Source organism: Lithobates pipiens, unplaced genomic scaffold (genome assembly GCF_037356315.1).
Source record: "Lithobates pipiens isolate NorthernLeopardFrog02 unplaced genomic scaffold, aLitPip1_a1.2 Scaffold_18, whole genome shotgun sequence".
In the NCBI taxonomy this organism is placed as follows: domain Eukaryota; kingdom Metazoa; phylum Chordata; class Amphibia; order Anura; family Ranidae; genus Lithobates; species Lithobates pipiens.
In genome coordinates this window covers 630676795-630694256 of record NW_027507758.1, presented here as the reverse complement: position 1 = coordinate 630694256, position 17462 = coordinate 630676795, and the positions used below count along the sequence as shown (strand labels likewise).

Below are 17462 nucleotides of genomic sequence, written 5' to 3'. Positions count from 1 at the left end.
AAAAAATTAATTTTTAAGATTTTTGGAAAACATAGGGAAGGGTTATCACCCCTGTATAATTTTTTTGGCCGTCCGTCTTTTTTCATCTCACTTCCTGTTGTCTCCTTCTGTTTGCAAGTAGGAGACATTTGTAAGTTGGATGTTTGAAAGTAGGGGCCTGCCCTATATGCTCTGCAGAAATGGGGGCCTAAGGTGTTGGTGTTGCCACTGTTGCCAACACTGTAAGCCCTCAAAGTGAGGGCTTACAGTTAAACAGGGGCTGAAAAATTGGGCCTTAGGCACTGCTTGCTGGTGCCACGACACTGTGACCTCTCCCAGATACTCTAGTTGTAGTGCAGGAATGAGCCCTGCTGCAAAGCATTGCATCAAAAACTGTATTACATGTCCCTGTTAAACAGGGGCTGAAAAATTGGGTCTTAGCCACTGGTGCTGGTGCCACGACACTGCAACCTCTCCCATATAATCTAGTTGGAGTGCAGGAATGAGCCCTGCTGCAAAGCATTGCATCAACAATTGTATTACATGCCCCTGTTAACCACTACAATACAGGGCACTTTCGCCCCCTTCCTTCCCAGCCCAATTTTCAGATTTCAGCACTCTTGCAATTTCAATGACAATTGCGCGGTCATGCTACGCTGTACCCAAATTAAATTGTTATAAATTTGTTTGTACAAATAGAGCTTTATTTTGGTGTTATTTATTAACGACTCCGATTTTTATTTTTTGCGATATAAGCGAAAAAAAAGCGGAAATTTGGAAAAAAAACAATATTTTCTTCTTTCTATTTTTAAAGAAATCCAACAAAATCGAATTTTGTCATAAATTTAAGCCAAAATGTATTCTGCTACATATCTTTGGTAAAAAAAAATTGGTTAAGTGTATAATAATTGGTTTGTGTGATCACGGACATATGTACGCAAATGATCATGTACATATGTGTGCAGGTGATCACGGACATATGTGTGCAGATAATCATTGGGACATGTGATTTTAGTGGGACTTATGTGGGGGACAGGTGTTTTTATTATTGGGGACATGTGTTTTTATTATTGGGGACATGTGTTTTTATTATTTGGGGACATGTGTGTTATGGGGACATGTGTGTTATGGGGACATTTTGTTTATACTGTGTGGGGACATTGTGTTTTCACTAGACTGGTGATCAGTGAGTAAAAAGCTGTAAAAAACAGCTCATACTCACTGATCATCAGCCGGCTGCAGCGATCTGTTCTCCTCTCCTCAGCGATGACTTCCATGTGAGGAGAGGAGGAGCCGATTGCCTAACAACCGGCTGTTTGTTTACATCACATGATGGCCGTGATTGGACACGGCCGTCATGTGATCAGGAGGGCCAATCACAGAGCCCTCCTGCAGATCCGAGATGCGCCGTGTCCGGGTGACACGGGCGCATCGGGATCGCACCACTGCACGGGCACGCGTGCGCGCGCTCCCACTACTTCTGATGGACGTTCAGGAACGTCCACTCAGAAGTAGAGAGCTCCCACCTGGCCGTATATGTACATTGGTCGGGTGGGAAGTAGTTAAACAGGGGCTGAAAAATTGGGCCTTAGGCACTGGTGCCACGACACTACAACCTCTCACATATACTCTGGTTGCAGTGCAGGAATGAGCCCTGCTGCAAAGCATTGCATCAAAAATTTTAATTACATGCCCCTGTTAAACAGGGGCTGAAAAATTGGGCCTTAGGCACTGGTGCCACGACACTGCAATCTCTCCCATATACTCTATCTGGAGTGCAGGAATGAGCCCTGCTGCAAAGCATTGCATCAACAATTGTATTACATGCCCCTGTTAACCACTACAATACAGGGCACTTTCGCCCCCTTCCTTCCCAGCCCAATTTTCAGATTTCAGCACTCTTGCAATTTCAATGACAATTGCGCGGTCATGCTACGCTGTACCCAAATTAAATTGTTATAAATTTGTTTGTACAAATAGAGCTTTATTTTGGTGTTATTTATTAACGACTCCGATTTTTATTTTTTGCGATATAAGTGAAAAAAAAGCGGAAATTTGGAAAAAAAACAATATTTTCTTCTTTCTATTTTTAAAGAAATCCAACAAAATCGAATTTTGTCATAAATTTAAGCCAAAATGTAATCTGCTACATATCTTTGGTAAAAAAAAATTGGTTAAGTGTATAATAATTGGTTTGTGTGATCACGGACATATGTACGCAAATGATCATGTACATATGTGTGCAGGTGATCACGGACATATGTGTGCAGATAATCATTGGGACATGTGATTTTAGTGGGACTTATGTGGGGGACATGTGTTTTTATTATTGGGGACATGTGTTTTTATTATTTGGGGACATGTGTGTTATGGGGACATGTGTGTTATGGGGACATTTTGTTTATACTGTGTGGGGACATTGTGTTTTCACTAGACTGGTGATCAGTGAGTAAAAAGCTGTAAAAAACAGCTCATACTCACTGATCATCAGCCGGCTGCAGCGATCTGTTCTCCTCTCCTCAGCGATGACTTCCGTGTGAGGAGAGGAGGAGCCGATTGCCTAACAACCGGCTGTTTGTTTACATCACATGATGGCCGTGATTGGACACGGCCGTCATGTGATCAGGAGGGCCAATCACAAAGCCCTCCTGCAGATCCGAGATGCGCCGTGTCCGGGTGACACGGGCGCATCGGGATCGCACCACTGCACGGGCACGCGTGCGCGCGCTCCCACTACTTCTGATGGACGTTCAGGAACGTCCACTCAGAAGTAGAGAGCTCCCACCTGGCCGTATATGTACATTGGTCGGGTGGGAAGTAGTTAAACAGGGGCTGAAAAATTGGGCCTTAGGCACTGGTGCCACGACACTACAACCTCTCACATATACTCTGGTTGCAGTGCAGGAATGAGCCCTGCTGCAAAGCATTGCATCAAAAATTTTAATTACATGCCCCTGTTAAACAGGGGCTGAAAAATTGGGCCTTAGGCACTGGTGCCACGACACTGCAATCTCTCCCATATACTCTATCTGGAGTGCAGGAATGAGCCCTGCTGCGAAGTATTGCACTCTAATTACACGCCCCTGTTAAACAGGGGCTAAAAAATTCGGTTGGTGGCATCACCCAGAACCAAAAATGTTCTTCCAAGATATCAGAAGGATCATTGAGGAGGAAGAGGATAGTCAGTCAACATAACAGGACAGTCACTCAGCATCATCACTGGCAGTCTTGAAGGGATGTGACATTTCAAAAAAAATTATTCAGTTACATCAGCTTCAGGTGCTTGGTAGCTGGTGGTGATCCAAGACTGATTCATCTTTATGAAGGTCAGTCGATCAACCGAGTCGGTGGACAGGCGCACCCTGTGATCAATTACAAAGCCACCAGCAGCACTGAAGGTGCGTTCCGAAAGAACGCTGGATGCAGGACAGGCCAGTAGCTCAATTGCATACTGTGCAAGCTCTGGCCAGTGATCCATCCTCAAGACCCAGTAAGCCAGAGGATTTTCGGTGGGAAAGGTGTCCAAGTCTGACCTTGCCCCTAGGTATTCCTGCACCATGTAAATCAGACGCTGGCGATGGTTGCTGGAACCGATCATACCTTGGAGCTGCGGACTAAAAAATTGACTGAATGCATCGGTCAGATGGCCACCTTCTCCATCGCTCCTTCTGTGACTGACCGAAGCCTCAGCAAAATGTTGTCCAGGACCAGGAGTTTGTAACCTCTCAGTCTCTGGGAAACGCGTTGCACAGACCTTTCTGCAAGACCTCCCAGAGATGTCTCATCCTCTGCTCCCTCTGTGACAGCAAGATAAGGTCTGCAACCTTACCCGTGTACCGTGGATCAAGGAGAGTGGCCAGCCAGTAATGCTCCCTCTCCTTGATCCGAAGAATACGAGTATCCTTCCGCAGGCTTTGCAGGATCAGGGAGGCCAGGCAGTGTAGGTTAGCTGAGGCATTCGGTCCAGCGTCCTCTGGGTCACTAAGGACAACATGATCAAGGGGGCTTTGAGAGGCAAGGAAGTCCTCCTCTTCCTTCCTCTGTTCTGCCTCAAGTGCCCTGTCCATTATTCCATGCAGCGTATGCTCCAACAGGTGGACCATAGGTACAGTGTCACTGATGCATGCACTGTCACTGCTCACCATCCTCGTGGCCTCCTCAAATGGTGACAGGACAGTGCATGCATCCCTGATCATGCCCCACTGGCATGGTGAGAAAAAAACTAGCTCCCCTGACCCTGTCCTGGTGCCGTAGTCACACAGGTACTCATTGATGGCCCTCTGCTGCTTGTGCAGCTGCTGCAGCATGGCCAACGTTGAGTTATACATGGTGGGCATGTCACATATAAGGCAGTTCTTGGGCAGGTTTAACTCCTTTTGGAGCTCAGCCAGCCGAGCACAGGCATTAAATAATCGGCGGAGATGCACACAGACTTTCCTGGCCTGCTTCAGGACATCCTGTGAGCCCGGGTACCTGCCCAAGAACCGCTGCACCACCAGGTTAAGGACGTGAGCCAGACAGGGCACATGGGTCAGTTGTCCCCGTCGGAGTGCGGAGAGGAGGTTGGTGCCATTGTCGCAAACCACCATTCCCGGCTTAAGCTGGCGTGGTGTCAACCACCTCTCGGCCTGCCCCTGCAGAGCTGACAAAATATCTGCCCCAGTGTGGCTCCTGTCCCCCAAACAAACTAGCGCAAGCATGTCATGGCATCTTTTTGCCTATGTACTTACGTAGCCCCTTGAACACCTACGGAGGGTTCCGAGGACAGAGCACTGGAAGAGGCCATGGAGGAAGAAGAAGAGGAGGGGGTGGAGGAAAGAGGTGTGTCACAACCAGTATAGCATTTTGGAGGTGTGGTAGTAGAACAACCTCCAACACTACTGCACCTTGTCCTGCATCCTTCCCAGCTGCCAGAAGAGTGACCCAATGGGCCGTGAAAGACAGGTAACGTCCCTGTCCATGCCTGCTGGACCACGAGTTAGCGGTAATATGCACCTTACCGCTGACCGCCCTGTCCAGCGAGGCAAGGACATCGCCTTCCACATGCCGGTAGTGAGCCGTAATCACCTTCCGTGAGAAAAAGTGGCGTTTGGGGACCTACCACTGAGGAACCGCACATTGCACAAACTCACGGAAGGGGCCGAGTCTACCAACTGAAAAGGCAGCAGTTGAAGTGCTAGCAATTTAGCCAAGCTAGCATTTAACCGCTGGGCATGTGGATGGCTGGGAGTGAACTTCTTTTGACAGTCCAGAAGCTGGGGCAGGGAAATTTGCCTGCTACAATCGGACGTGGGTGTACTGCTAGCAGAGTGCCCGTGAGTACTTGGCTGTGACACACTTAATTCTACACCTTCATTCCTCTCAGTGCAGGTTTCAGAGAGGACTGAAGGTTTAGTGGGGTTGGAGATCCCAGCTGATGAGGAGCAAGGAGAGGTCCGCTTTGTTCTTTGGTGTGGGTCTTTAAGGTACGCTTGCCAACGAGCTGCATGGCAGGTCAACATATGTCTGGTCGAGCATGTGGTGCCCAAGCGGCTGATGTTTTGGCCACGCGAGATACGCTTGAGACATATGTTGCAAATAGCAGCGGTGCGATATTATGCACTCGTCTCAAAAAAGGCCCACACCAAATACATTTTGGAATAACGCGCAGAGGCAGCGCCCTGCACAGGCGGAGCTCTGCGGTGTGATTCAGTCGGTGTGCTGCCCCTAAGCTGGCCCCCGGAGGGCATCCTGCCTCCTTGGAGATGTGCCTCCTCCTTCTCCTCCTCCTTTCAGGCACCCACGTGGAGTCAGTGACCTCATCATCCCCTCCCTCTTCATCACTGGAGCTAACCTGGCAGTATGCTGCAGCTGCTGGAACGTGACTGCCAGATTGCTGTCCTTCTTGAGCATCCTCTCTTTCTGCGCTCACGCTACTGCCTTCCTCTAGCTGGGTATCATCATCAGAGCCTACAAAATGCTGGGCATCCTCCTGGAGCATGTACCCAACACTGTGCTCAAACAGTTTCGGGGGACTCCTCAGGAGGACATGGTGGGTCTAGGGAAGGAGTGACTGATGATGACATTGAGATGAGGGAAGAGGACACGTTAGCAGCTGCTTTGCTAGTACCCTGAGCCTGAGTGAGAGAGGATGAGGAGGATGAAGAGGGCTCGGTCATCCACTCTACCAAGTCTTCGGCATGATGTGGCTCAACACGTCCAGCTGCCAAAAATAAGGACAAGCGTGTCCCATGGCCACATGCTGATGACGATGCACCGCGTCCACGACCAGCACTGTTGTCTCTAGACACAGAGCCTGCTTGCCCTCTTTTATTGACTCGTGACTGTCTGCCTCTCCTTGTTGGCCTTCCAGACATAGTAATGGCCTGCAGGGAGATGGGAAAACCAGCAATTGGGTAGTGTATATTGTGCTGGAGGCACACAACACCCACTAACTCCTGCAGATGCCTGTATGAGAGAACACCAGCAATAAAGGGTAGATACAGGTGTATATTGTGCTGTGCTGTAGGCACACAACCCCCACTAACTCCTGCAGATGCCTGTATGAGAGAACACCATAAATAAAGAGTAGATACAGGTGTATATTGTGCTGGAGGCACACAACAGCCACTAACTACTGCAGATGCCTGTATGAGAGAACACCAGCAATAAAGGGTAGATACAGGTGTATACTGTGCTGTGCTGGAGGCACACAACACCCACTAACTCCTGCATATGCCTGTATGAGAGAACACCAGCAATAAAGGGTAGATACAGGTGTATACTGTGCTGTGCTGTAGGCACACAACACCCACTAACTCCTGCAGATGCCTGTATGAGAGAACACCAGCAATAAAGGGTGGATATAGGCGTATACTGTGCTGTACTGTAGGCACACAACACTCACTAACTCCTGCAGATGCCTGTATGAGAGAACACCAGCAATAAAGGGTAGATATAGGTGTATACTGTGCTGGAGGCACACAACACCCACTAACTACTGCAGATGCCTATATGAGAGAACACCAGCAATAAAGGGTAGATACAGGTGTATACTGTGCTGAGCTGGAGGCACACAACACCCACTAACTCCTGCAGATGCCTGTATGAGAGAATACCAGCAATAAAGGGTAGATACAGGTGTATACTGTGCTGCGCTGGAGGCACACAACACCCACTAACTCCTGCAGATGCCTGAGAAAAGAACACACTGTCCCTGCCTATCTAGCTCTTTCCCTGCATGCCGGAACATACTACACAAGGCGGCCTTATATAGTGTGGGGCGTGTACTAAACCCCCCTGAGCTATAATTGCCCACAGGCATCTTGCCTTATATATACACAGTATACCCCTTTCTATATACACAGTATATCTTCTTCTATATACACAGTTTCCTGGCCATACCTCATGTCAGCACACAATGGGTTAACACCTCATCTGGTGCCCACATGACCACCTTTTCCTAGCTGAATAAAAGACAGCCCCTCCCCCACTGATGAGTTCGATAATCTAGCCTGTGACAGGCCACTTGGGAGGGAGTCCTGTGCTGACGTGAGGATAGGCCAGGAAAGGAAAATTACGGTAAGTATTTTATAACAATTTTCCACATTCCTGGCCATACCTCACATCAGCACACAATGGGATTTAACTAGCTCAATAAATAGGTGGGAGAGAACACATGAAAAGAAACATTGACAATCCCAGAAAAGCTGCCAAAGACAAAAATAATTTATATTTCTCATTCCAAACTTTGCAGAACTTGCCGACTGCACGCCTAGCTTGTAAAGTTGAATGAAGGGCTAGCCATCTCTCATATACACTTCACTGACATCCTGGCATATCTGCCCCAAAGGCTGCCACCCCTCAGTTTGAAGGAGCTTGCCGCTGTTCGTGAGCAGAAAGGCCCACTTCCTGTGTGCCAATCTAATCACCCTGGTGAGAAGATGACTCAAGAACCTGACAGCGAAATTAAAAGGATTGTCCACTTTCCTCATGTCTTTGATCTTTGCATGTACACTGTTAGCAACTTGCGTAAGGACCTGAAGCCTTCCTGCTGTATACTCAGTAACTCCATGTGTCAACGCTTAAAGGGACTGCCCCCAGGTTTTCCTGGAAATTGGATACCACTTAAGGATGGACGTAGCATCACTAAAAAAGACACAAAAGGGATCTTTGCAGGAAAGTGCTGCCACCTCCAACATCCTTCTGTCTGAAGCAACTGCCGTCAGAGGAACTAGTTTTACCACTAGGGACCGCAATGGAAATTAAGCTATTGGCGCAAAGGATGAGCACTTTCAGAACCAAGCCTAGGTCCCATGAAGGGAACAAGAATTTCCTTGGCTTTTGTATATGGATTATGGCCTGCATAACAGAACAAACTTCCTTCATATCCTCATATGTAGTGTTCATTGTCTTGTAGTCTTTGCCAAGGTCTGACCCACCTCGGATGAGCCTCACTGCACCTCTAGTCCACTTGATTCAATAGCCAGGCTATTAAGAGTGTCGCTGGATTGGGGTGTTGCATTTAATGTTGGCATAAAAGATCTTGTTTGACCGGAAACAGGATTGGTGGTGCTGAATGACAACCAAGGCAGGTGGAAAGCACCTTTATGGCATATGTGTGTTCTGTCAAGATCTTCATAATCAACGATACTGGAGGAAGACAAGCACCAAATGGAAAAAACCTATGCATTGTGAATCCACCTTCTATCACATCACCTTTTGTACATTGTTAAAAATACCAGAAGCTTTGTGTCCAGAGGACTCTCTCTATGAGAGCTACCGCTGGAATGTACCATAGAGCCAATGCTAGTTGAGATACTCATTGTTGGAAAATAATTTGCCTAACTGATCCATTAGTGGATCCTGCTTTCCTGGTAAGTAGACTGCCTTTAACTGTCTGTAAACAGCTCTCCGTCCAGCACAAAAGTTTATGTTACAAAAAGTAACAGGAAAAGACAAACATTTGGTGCCCCCCTTGGTGGGCAATGTAAGCTACTGCTGTCTTGTTGTCAATCAACTTTACTCAGGCCCCTTGGAGAAAGATCCTAAAAGGCTTGCAATGCTAGAAAAAAAAACTGCCTCGTATTTAGGTCAGTCAGAGCATCTGTATTTCACTAGTCTCCAATGGCCTTGCACTTGTCTATTCAGACTGGAGGCAGACTGGCATCCGACATCATAATTATTCCATCTCCTGGGCTGAGAGACACACTGGTGTCCAAAAATCTGGTTCTTGATAATTTGTGCTGACACAAAGATTTTCTGATCCATAGGTAGCCCATTCTATTGACAGAGGAATGCAAATTGAAAAGCCCCCCCCCCCCCCCATGTTCCACCTGGCCCAAGGCAGCACTGGAATGGCTGCTGTAAAATGTCCCATTGGGGACAATGCAATCCCTCGCGGACATAAATGCTGTCTCCATGACTCTTCATACGCAGATTTTCATTTGCCGTTTTGGAAAACCTCATGACATATTTGGGTATGAAAATCTACTCCAAGATCCTTCATAGTTTAACCACTTTCAGACCGGACCATTTTGCTGGTAAATGACCAGAGGTCTTTTTACACTTTGGCACTGCGCTGCTTTAACTGGTAATTGCGCGGTCATGCAATGTTGTACCCAAACAAAATTTGCGTCCTTTTCTTCCCACAAATAGAGCTTTCTTTTGATGGTATTTGATTGCCTCTGCGATTTTTATTTTTTGCGATATAAACGTAAAAAGACCGCAAATTTTGAAAAAAAATGATATTTTCTACTTTTTGTTATTAGAAAAATCCAATAAACTCAATTTTAGTCATACATTTAGGCCAAAATGTATTCAGCCACATGTCTTTGGTAAAAAAAAAGTCAATAATTGTATATTTATTGGTTTGCGCAAAAGTTGTCACATCTACAAACTAAGGTACGTTTTCTGGAATTTACGCAGCTTTTAGTTTACGACTGCCTATCTCATTTCTTGAGGTGCTAAAATGGCAGGGCAGTACAAAACCCCCCCAAATGACCCCATTTTGGAAAGTAGACCCCCTAAGGAAATTGATAAGAGGCATGTTGAGCCCATTGAATATTTTATTTTTTTGCCTCAAGCGATTGAATAATGACAAAAAAAAAAATTTTTTTTTTTTTTTACACAAAGTTGTCACTAAATGATATATTGCTCACACATGCTATGGGCGTATGTGAAATGACACCCCAAAATAAATTCTGCTGCTTCTCCTGAGTATGGGGATACCACATATGTGGGACTTTTTGGGAGCCTAGCCGCGTACGGGGCCCCGAAAACCAAGCACCGCCTTCAGGCTTTCTAAGGGCGTAAATTTTTGAGTTCACTTCTCACTACCTATTACAGTTTTGAAGGCCATAAAATGCCAAGATGGCACAAAACCCCCACAAATGACCCCATTTTAGAAAGTAGACACCCCAAGCTATTTGCTGAGAGGCATGTTGAGTTCATGGAATATTTTATATTTTGCCACAAGTTGCGGGAAAATTACAAACTTTTTTTTTTTTTTTAACAAAGTTGTCACTAAATGATATATTGCTCATGCATGCCATGGGCATATGTGAAATGACACCCCAAAATAAATTCTGCTGCTTCTCCTGAGTACGGGGATACCACATATGTGGGACTTTTTGGGAGCCTAGCCGCGTACGGGGCCCCGAAAACCAAGCACCGCCTTCAGGCTTTCTAAGGGCGTAATTTTTTGATTTCACTCCTCACTACCTATTACAGTTTTGAAGGCCATAAAATGCCAAGATGGCACAAAACCCCCACAAATGACCCCATTTTAGAAAGTAGACACCCCAAGCTATTTGCTGAGAGGCATGTTGAGTCCATGGAATATTTTATATTTTGCCATAAGTTGCGGGAAAATTACAAACTTTTTTTTTTTTTTTTCACAAAGTTGTCACTAAATGATATATTGCTCACGCATGCCATGGGCATATGTGAAATGACACCCCAAAATAAATTCTGCTGCTTCTCCTGAGTATGGGGATACCACATATGTGGGACTTTTTGGGAGCCTAGCCGCGTACGGGGCCCCGAAAACCAAGCACCGCCTTCAGGCTTTCTAAGGGCGTTACAGTTTTGAAGGCCATAAAATGCCAAGATGGCACAAACCCCCCCCAAATGACCCCATTTTGGAAAGTAGACACCCCTAAATTTAGGGGTACACTAGTGAGACTAGGTAATAAATGGCGGGTGCCCTGAAACTATAAAAAAATAACTAACCAACCAGCGTCACCTGTAACAGTTATATGGTGATCACTGGTGAAAGGGTTAACTAGGGGGCAATTAGGGGGCTTTATGCGGTAGTATATGGGGGTCCCTGGCGCTATAAAAAGCTGCAGCGAACCTAAATACCTACCTGCCTAACTAGCGTCACCTGTGACACTAATACGGCGATCAGAAAAACGATCGCTTATTAGGCTGGGTTCACACTGGAGCGATGCGGGAACGCCACGAATGCGCGGCGGGTTCCCGCATCGCATGCCTCCCGGCGGCAGTTCACACTGCCCTATGCGAACTGCTGGGAGTGTCAGTGAAATGTTACTGACACCCCCAGATCAGTTCGCATATCGCAGTGCGATCTGCAAACTCGGATCGCATGGTGTGAACACCCATGCGATCCGATTCTGCTGCGGGCCAAAAAAAGGGTCCCGTGCGAATTTGCGGCGGGTGCGGCGGGTGCGGCGAATGGCTGAACTCGAATCGCACAGAGATCGGATGTGATTTGCACTGCAGTGCGGTGCGAATCACATCCGTTCTCATAAACCGCTGCAATGTGAACCCAGCCTTAGTGACACTGGCGACGGGGGGTGATCACGGGGTTAAACCTTTATTGGGGGGGTTAGGGGGGTACCTTAGAACTAAAGGGGGCTAACCCTAACTGCCCTAACAGTTATTAGTCCCAAATGACACCCGCCGGGTGATCAGGGGGTTAAACCTTTATTAGGTAATAAATGGCGGGTGCCCTGAAACTATAAAAAAATAACTAACCAACCAGCGTCACCTGTAACAGTTATATGGTGATCACTGGTGAAAGGGTTAACTAGGGGGCAATCAGGGGGCTTTATGCGGTAGTATATGGGGGTCCCTGGCGCTATAAAAAGCTGCGGCGAACCTAAATACCTACCTGCCTAACTAGCGTCACCTGTGACACTAATACGGCGATCAGAAAAATGATCGCTTATTAGGCTGGGTTCACACTGGAGCGATGCGGGAACGCCACGAATCCGCGGCGGGTTCCCGCATCGCATGCCTCCCGGCGGCAGTTCACACTGCCCTATGCGAACTGCTGGGAGTGTCAGTGAAATGTTACTGACACCCCCAGATCAGTTCGCATATCGCAGTGCGATCTGCAAACTCGGATCGCATGGTGTGAACACCCATGCGATCCGATTCTGCTGCGGGCCAAAAAAAGGGTCCCGTGCGAATTTGCGGCGGGTGCGGCGGGTGTGGCGGGTGCGGCGAATGGCTGAACTCGAATCGCACAGAGATCGGATGTGATTTGCACTGCAGTGCGGTGCGAATCACATTCGTTCTCATAAACCGCTGCAATGTGAACCCAGCCTTAGTGACACTGGCGACGGGGGGTGATCACGGGGTTAAACCTTTATTGGGGGGGTTAGGGGGGTACATTAGAACTAAAGGGGGCTAACTCTAACTGCCCTAACAGTTATTACAGTCACAAATGACACCAATGCAAAAAAAAAAAAAAAAAAATGACATTGGTGTCACTGTGACTGGGGGGCAGGGGTAATTGGGGGGGTGATCGGGGGGTAAAGGGGGGGTGTGAGTGTGCCTGGCATGTTCTACTGTGTGTGTGAGTGTTGGTGCAACTTACTGATCCGCTCTCCTCCGTGTCGGAACGAAAAATACCGACACGGAGGAGAGAATACATCACTTCCTCTCCTGTGTTTACATTACAGGAGAGGAAGTGATGTCACCGGGGATTTCTATTCGTCGGGAGCGATCGCGAGGGGGTGGCCATGAATGAATGGCCGTCCCCTCGTCCGGGATCGCTCCCGTACGAATACCGACCGCCGCAGGCACCGGGCGGGGGCCCGATCGGGCCCCCGACCCGCGGGAGGCAAGGGACGTACATGTATGTCCTTATGCCTGCCCGTGCCATTGTACCGACGTACATCGGCGTGCGGCGGTCGGCAACTGGTTAACAAGGAGTCAACTGCTTTTCCTCTGTTTGTTCACTAGTCGGCTGAACTTGGAAAAGGATTTCTAGGACAAGATTGTGATGCTTTGCCAGCTCCTGGCTTACACCTGCGACAATCAAAACATTGTCCAAGTAATGGCAGGGCCTTACCCTCAAAGATGAATTACTGCCTTCAAATTGTTCAAAAAGATTCTTGGTGCTGTGCAAAATTTTATAAATGGCAGACCCCTAAACTGGAAGTGACAGCCAGTCACTGCAAATCTCAGATGTCTCTGGTGTTACACACCGATTGGTATATGGAAGTATACGTTCGGCAGGTCGATTGACTCTAACTGGTCCTCATGCTGAACTATCGCCATGACTGTTTGCACGGACTGCATCTTGAACCTTTTGTTGTGTATGTACCCATTCAATTTCTTCAAACCCACTACAGTAGGGAAAGCTCCTGAAGCCTTGGGTACTAGAAAGAATGGGGAGAAACCCCCATATTTGTTCTTTTAGTGGCACCAGCACTATGGACTTGTTGCAGTATAATTCTTATACCTAATCATACAGTAATTCTTTCTTCTTGAGATTTGTTGGTCATGAATGGAAGGGTTTGGTGATTGTACTCCCAGCTAACTATCTTTGATGTTTGTCACCCAAACCCTCCAAAAAAGGAGGCTATTCTGGCTCCCACTGGAAGACACTAGATGGGCCCACATTCAAAAGACTTTTCAAATGTCTAGCAGCCTGCTCTGGATTGGATTCCATGTACACAGGAAGTTTGAGCCCCCTTCATTGTGATTTGGTTAAATTTCAGCCTGGTCTATAAGCCCTTGTACACACGGTCGGAATATCCGACCGACAAAGTTTTAGAGCTGGGCTATAAAATTTTCCGACAACATGGTCTGATCAGACTTTGTCCGATCGTTTGTAGAGAATTCTGATCGGACAAAGTGCCACGCATGCTCAGATCAAATTCCTAGACCAAAGCTATTGGCTACTAGCCAGAACGTAGTCCCATCGTAACAAAATAATGTCATCACGTTCTAAATGATCGGATTTTCCGACAACTTTGTCCGACTGTGTGTATGCAACACCAGTTTCGAACAAAATCTGACGGATTTGGTTGTCGGAATGTTTGACCGCGTGCACAAGGGCTTAGATTTGGCCTCCTGAACCCTTCTGAAGATCGACTGATTTGAGCAAAAAAACAGCTGCTTCCTCTTGTTAGACTGTGACCACATTCTGGACATTTCTTGTCACTCGCTTTGTCCAACACTTTGCCAAACAACAACCTCCTATTATGGAGAATGTTACAAAGGGCTTGTGTGGAAGCATCATGCACCCTCCAGTGGCGCAACCACAAAGCTCTTATGGATGTGACTGAATGTGCCAACCCTAGAACTAGGTCTATTGAAGCCTCGGCCAAAAGTCAGCAGCCAGGTTCAAGTCCTCCCTAACCATGCCCAATCCTGCAGGTTTCACTTTAATTAAAGGCCATTTCTTAATGCTTTAACCACTTGCTTACTGGGCACTTAAACCCCCCTCCTGTCCAGACCAATTTTCAGCTTTCAGCGCTGGTGCACTTTGAATGACAATTGCGCGGGCATACAACACTGTACCCAAATGAAATTTTTATTATTTTTTTCCCACAAATAGAGCTTTATTTTGGTGGTATTTAATTACAGCTCGGAGTTTTATTTTTTGCTAAACAAACAAAAAAAGATGCAAAATAAAAAAGGAAAAATGGCTGATTACCGGCTGTTGTGATCACATGATCAGCTGTCATTGGCTGACAGCTGATCACGTGGTAAGGGGTCGGGATCAACCCCTTGCGCCGATCTGTGATCAGGCGAGTTTCATAGACTCGCTGATTACAGAGCGCGCCACGCGCCCCTCAGGGGGCGCGCAGGCCGCTCGTGCACAGGACGACGTCAATAGACGTCGTCCTGGCAAAGCAGGTCCGCGCTGTAGCCGTCATTTGGCTATAGCGCGGATCTCAAGCGGTTAAACATCACAGCGCTGTCGCTAGTCCACATGCAAAAACCTTCCACAGTACAAATTTTCTGCAAGTCTGCAGGCCAGTTCACCACAATTTCTTTGAAGTTGAAGAGGTTTTTCTACATGCACACTTTTGAGGTGTTCAGGTGCTTTTTCAATGCGTTTGCCATGTTATAGATACGTTCCATAGAGAAAAAATGCCACCTGTTCTCCTTTAGTTGACTGTTCTGGAACACACAGCACCGGTGTGATGTAGGCCATTGGAATCCATAGTAAACACTGTTCATGCATTTTTGACTAATAAAAACGCATTGGACTACATCCAGTGTGAATCAGCCTTAAGCACGCTTTTTCAACCCATGGGATTCCTAAAAGGCAAAGACACTTGCGCACCTGATGCTGGCAGGCCCCATCCACTCCTGGAAGCGCGTTGCTTAAACATGCTTTAGCAAGCTTAATTGGATAAAGCTTGGAGACCTTTACTGTAAATTGATCTTCTGATCACATCTCTCCCATTCTTCATCAATGAGCTTTTAACTTCATCATTATGGGAAAATAAGTTCTTCCTTTTTCATATTTGGAAATATCTGTGTGCGTTTGTGGTGGTTGGGCCTGCATCTTGCCTGTTCCTTATCCATTGGCATTTGAGGCAATCCATGGCGATTAATGGCCAATGTTTGCTACAGCGCTGGGCAGGGCATTTTCTATTGCACTGATGTAAACGCACGTGAGCTGCTTTAGGAGCATGAAAGCCACCCTGTGCGGGAATGTTAGGAATGCATATTGTCGTGGTCAGGGGATGACCAGTGGTCTTAGATTTACTGGAGTGTTTGCGTTTAAGGCTTCTGCTCCCAAAAGCATGCAAAACACCATACTGCATTCCTTGAGCACTCTTTTAAAGATATGTCCCATGCCGCCCTTCTCGTACCTTTGCTAATCTTCTGTGCCACTGACAGGTGTGATGATCTCATATGTGCAAAAAAATATGGAAAAAAACATAATTCTGTCACCAGGAAAAAAAACACGTACCTTGTCTCTTTAATACCCATCTGCTTTTATCTACTTACTTAAGCAGCAGCAGGTGAGGTCAGACAACCTTCCAGAGGCAGACAGGAGACACAGAATCTGAGACAAAACCAGTCAGATTGTCTAACCCCCCACAGCAGGGGAGCAAACAGCAATGAGTCTCTACCACACAAGAAAAAAATGGCAGGTCCGCAGAGACAGGAGAAAAAACAAATTCCTCTGCCAGCTCTAAGCCCCTGTACACACGATCAGAGATTCCGACAACCAAATCCGTCGGATTTTGTCCGACTGATACTAGCCTGAACGTAGTCCCGTCGTAACGAAATTACGTCATCATGTTCTGAATGATCGGATTTTCCAACAACTTTGTCCGACCGTGTGTATGCAATAGTTTCGGACAAGATCCGTCGGACAAAGTTGTCGGAAAATCCGATCGTTTAGAACGTGATGACGTAATTTCGTTACGACGGGACTACGTTCAGGCTAGTAGCCAATAGCTTTGATGTAGGAATTTGATCTGAGCATGCGTGGCACTTTGTCCAATCGGAATTCTCTACACATGATTGGAGTATGTCCGATCGGAGCATTTTGTCAGAAAATATTTCCGGCAAGTTGGAAAAATTGGTCCGACGGATATTCCGACGGAAACAGTCCGATGCATACCACACACAGTCGGAATATCCGACAAAACACTCCGATCGGACACATTCCTTTGGAATCTCCGACCGTGTCTATAAGGGCTAAGACTGAAATAGATTAAAAAAAACGAAAAAAAACACACAAAAAAACTTTGTGTGACTTATATTTGACATTACAGAGTCCAGAACATATGCATTCCACTTGGATAAAACATTGCATCAAACTGACATACAACATGGTGTTAATTAAATAACAGATTGGAAATGACTTCGCTCAGAGGCCAGTTATAGATACTATTAAGTCAGAACTTTACACCTCTACTGTCCAGAGGTCCTAAGACTGTTTACGCTGCTGCTTGGTGACTGGCGGTCTACCTGCCCTCTGTGACATCATCCGCTGTCAGACTGAAGATAAAGCCAGGAGAGCGGCACGCTGCCTATACAAGACAGGTAAACCCCAATGGTGACATTGCAAAGCTTACTAATACCACACCTGTAAAATATTTGTGCTATCTAAGCAACTTTGCCCGTGACCCGGCACAAGGGATACCAAGTTTATCATCCAACATTCTGGGTCTTCCAACTCCATGAGAGGCTGAACATGGAGGGGCGGTGCGGTGGGGGGGGGGGTGTCCTTGCAGCAAACAAAGTACTTACCACTGCAATCCACAGGTGGGCTG

General features: G+C 46.9%; 1 protein-coding gene and 1 pseudogene across 2 annotated transcripts in view; one reads left to right on the top strand and one right to left on the bottom strand.

Annotated features, from left to right (window-relative positions):
* LOC143986879 (uncharacterized) overlaps nt 1-17462 on the top strand; it is a 1041669-nt gene that overhangs the window by 741617 nt on the left and 282590 nt on the right. The gene's annotated exons all lie outside the window — the stretch shown is intronic.
* LOC143989909 (uncharacterized) overlaps nt 1-17462 on the bottom strand; it is a 123623-nt pseudogene that overhangs the window by 94680 nt on the left and 11481 nt on the right. The window lies entirely within an intron of this gene.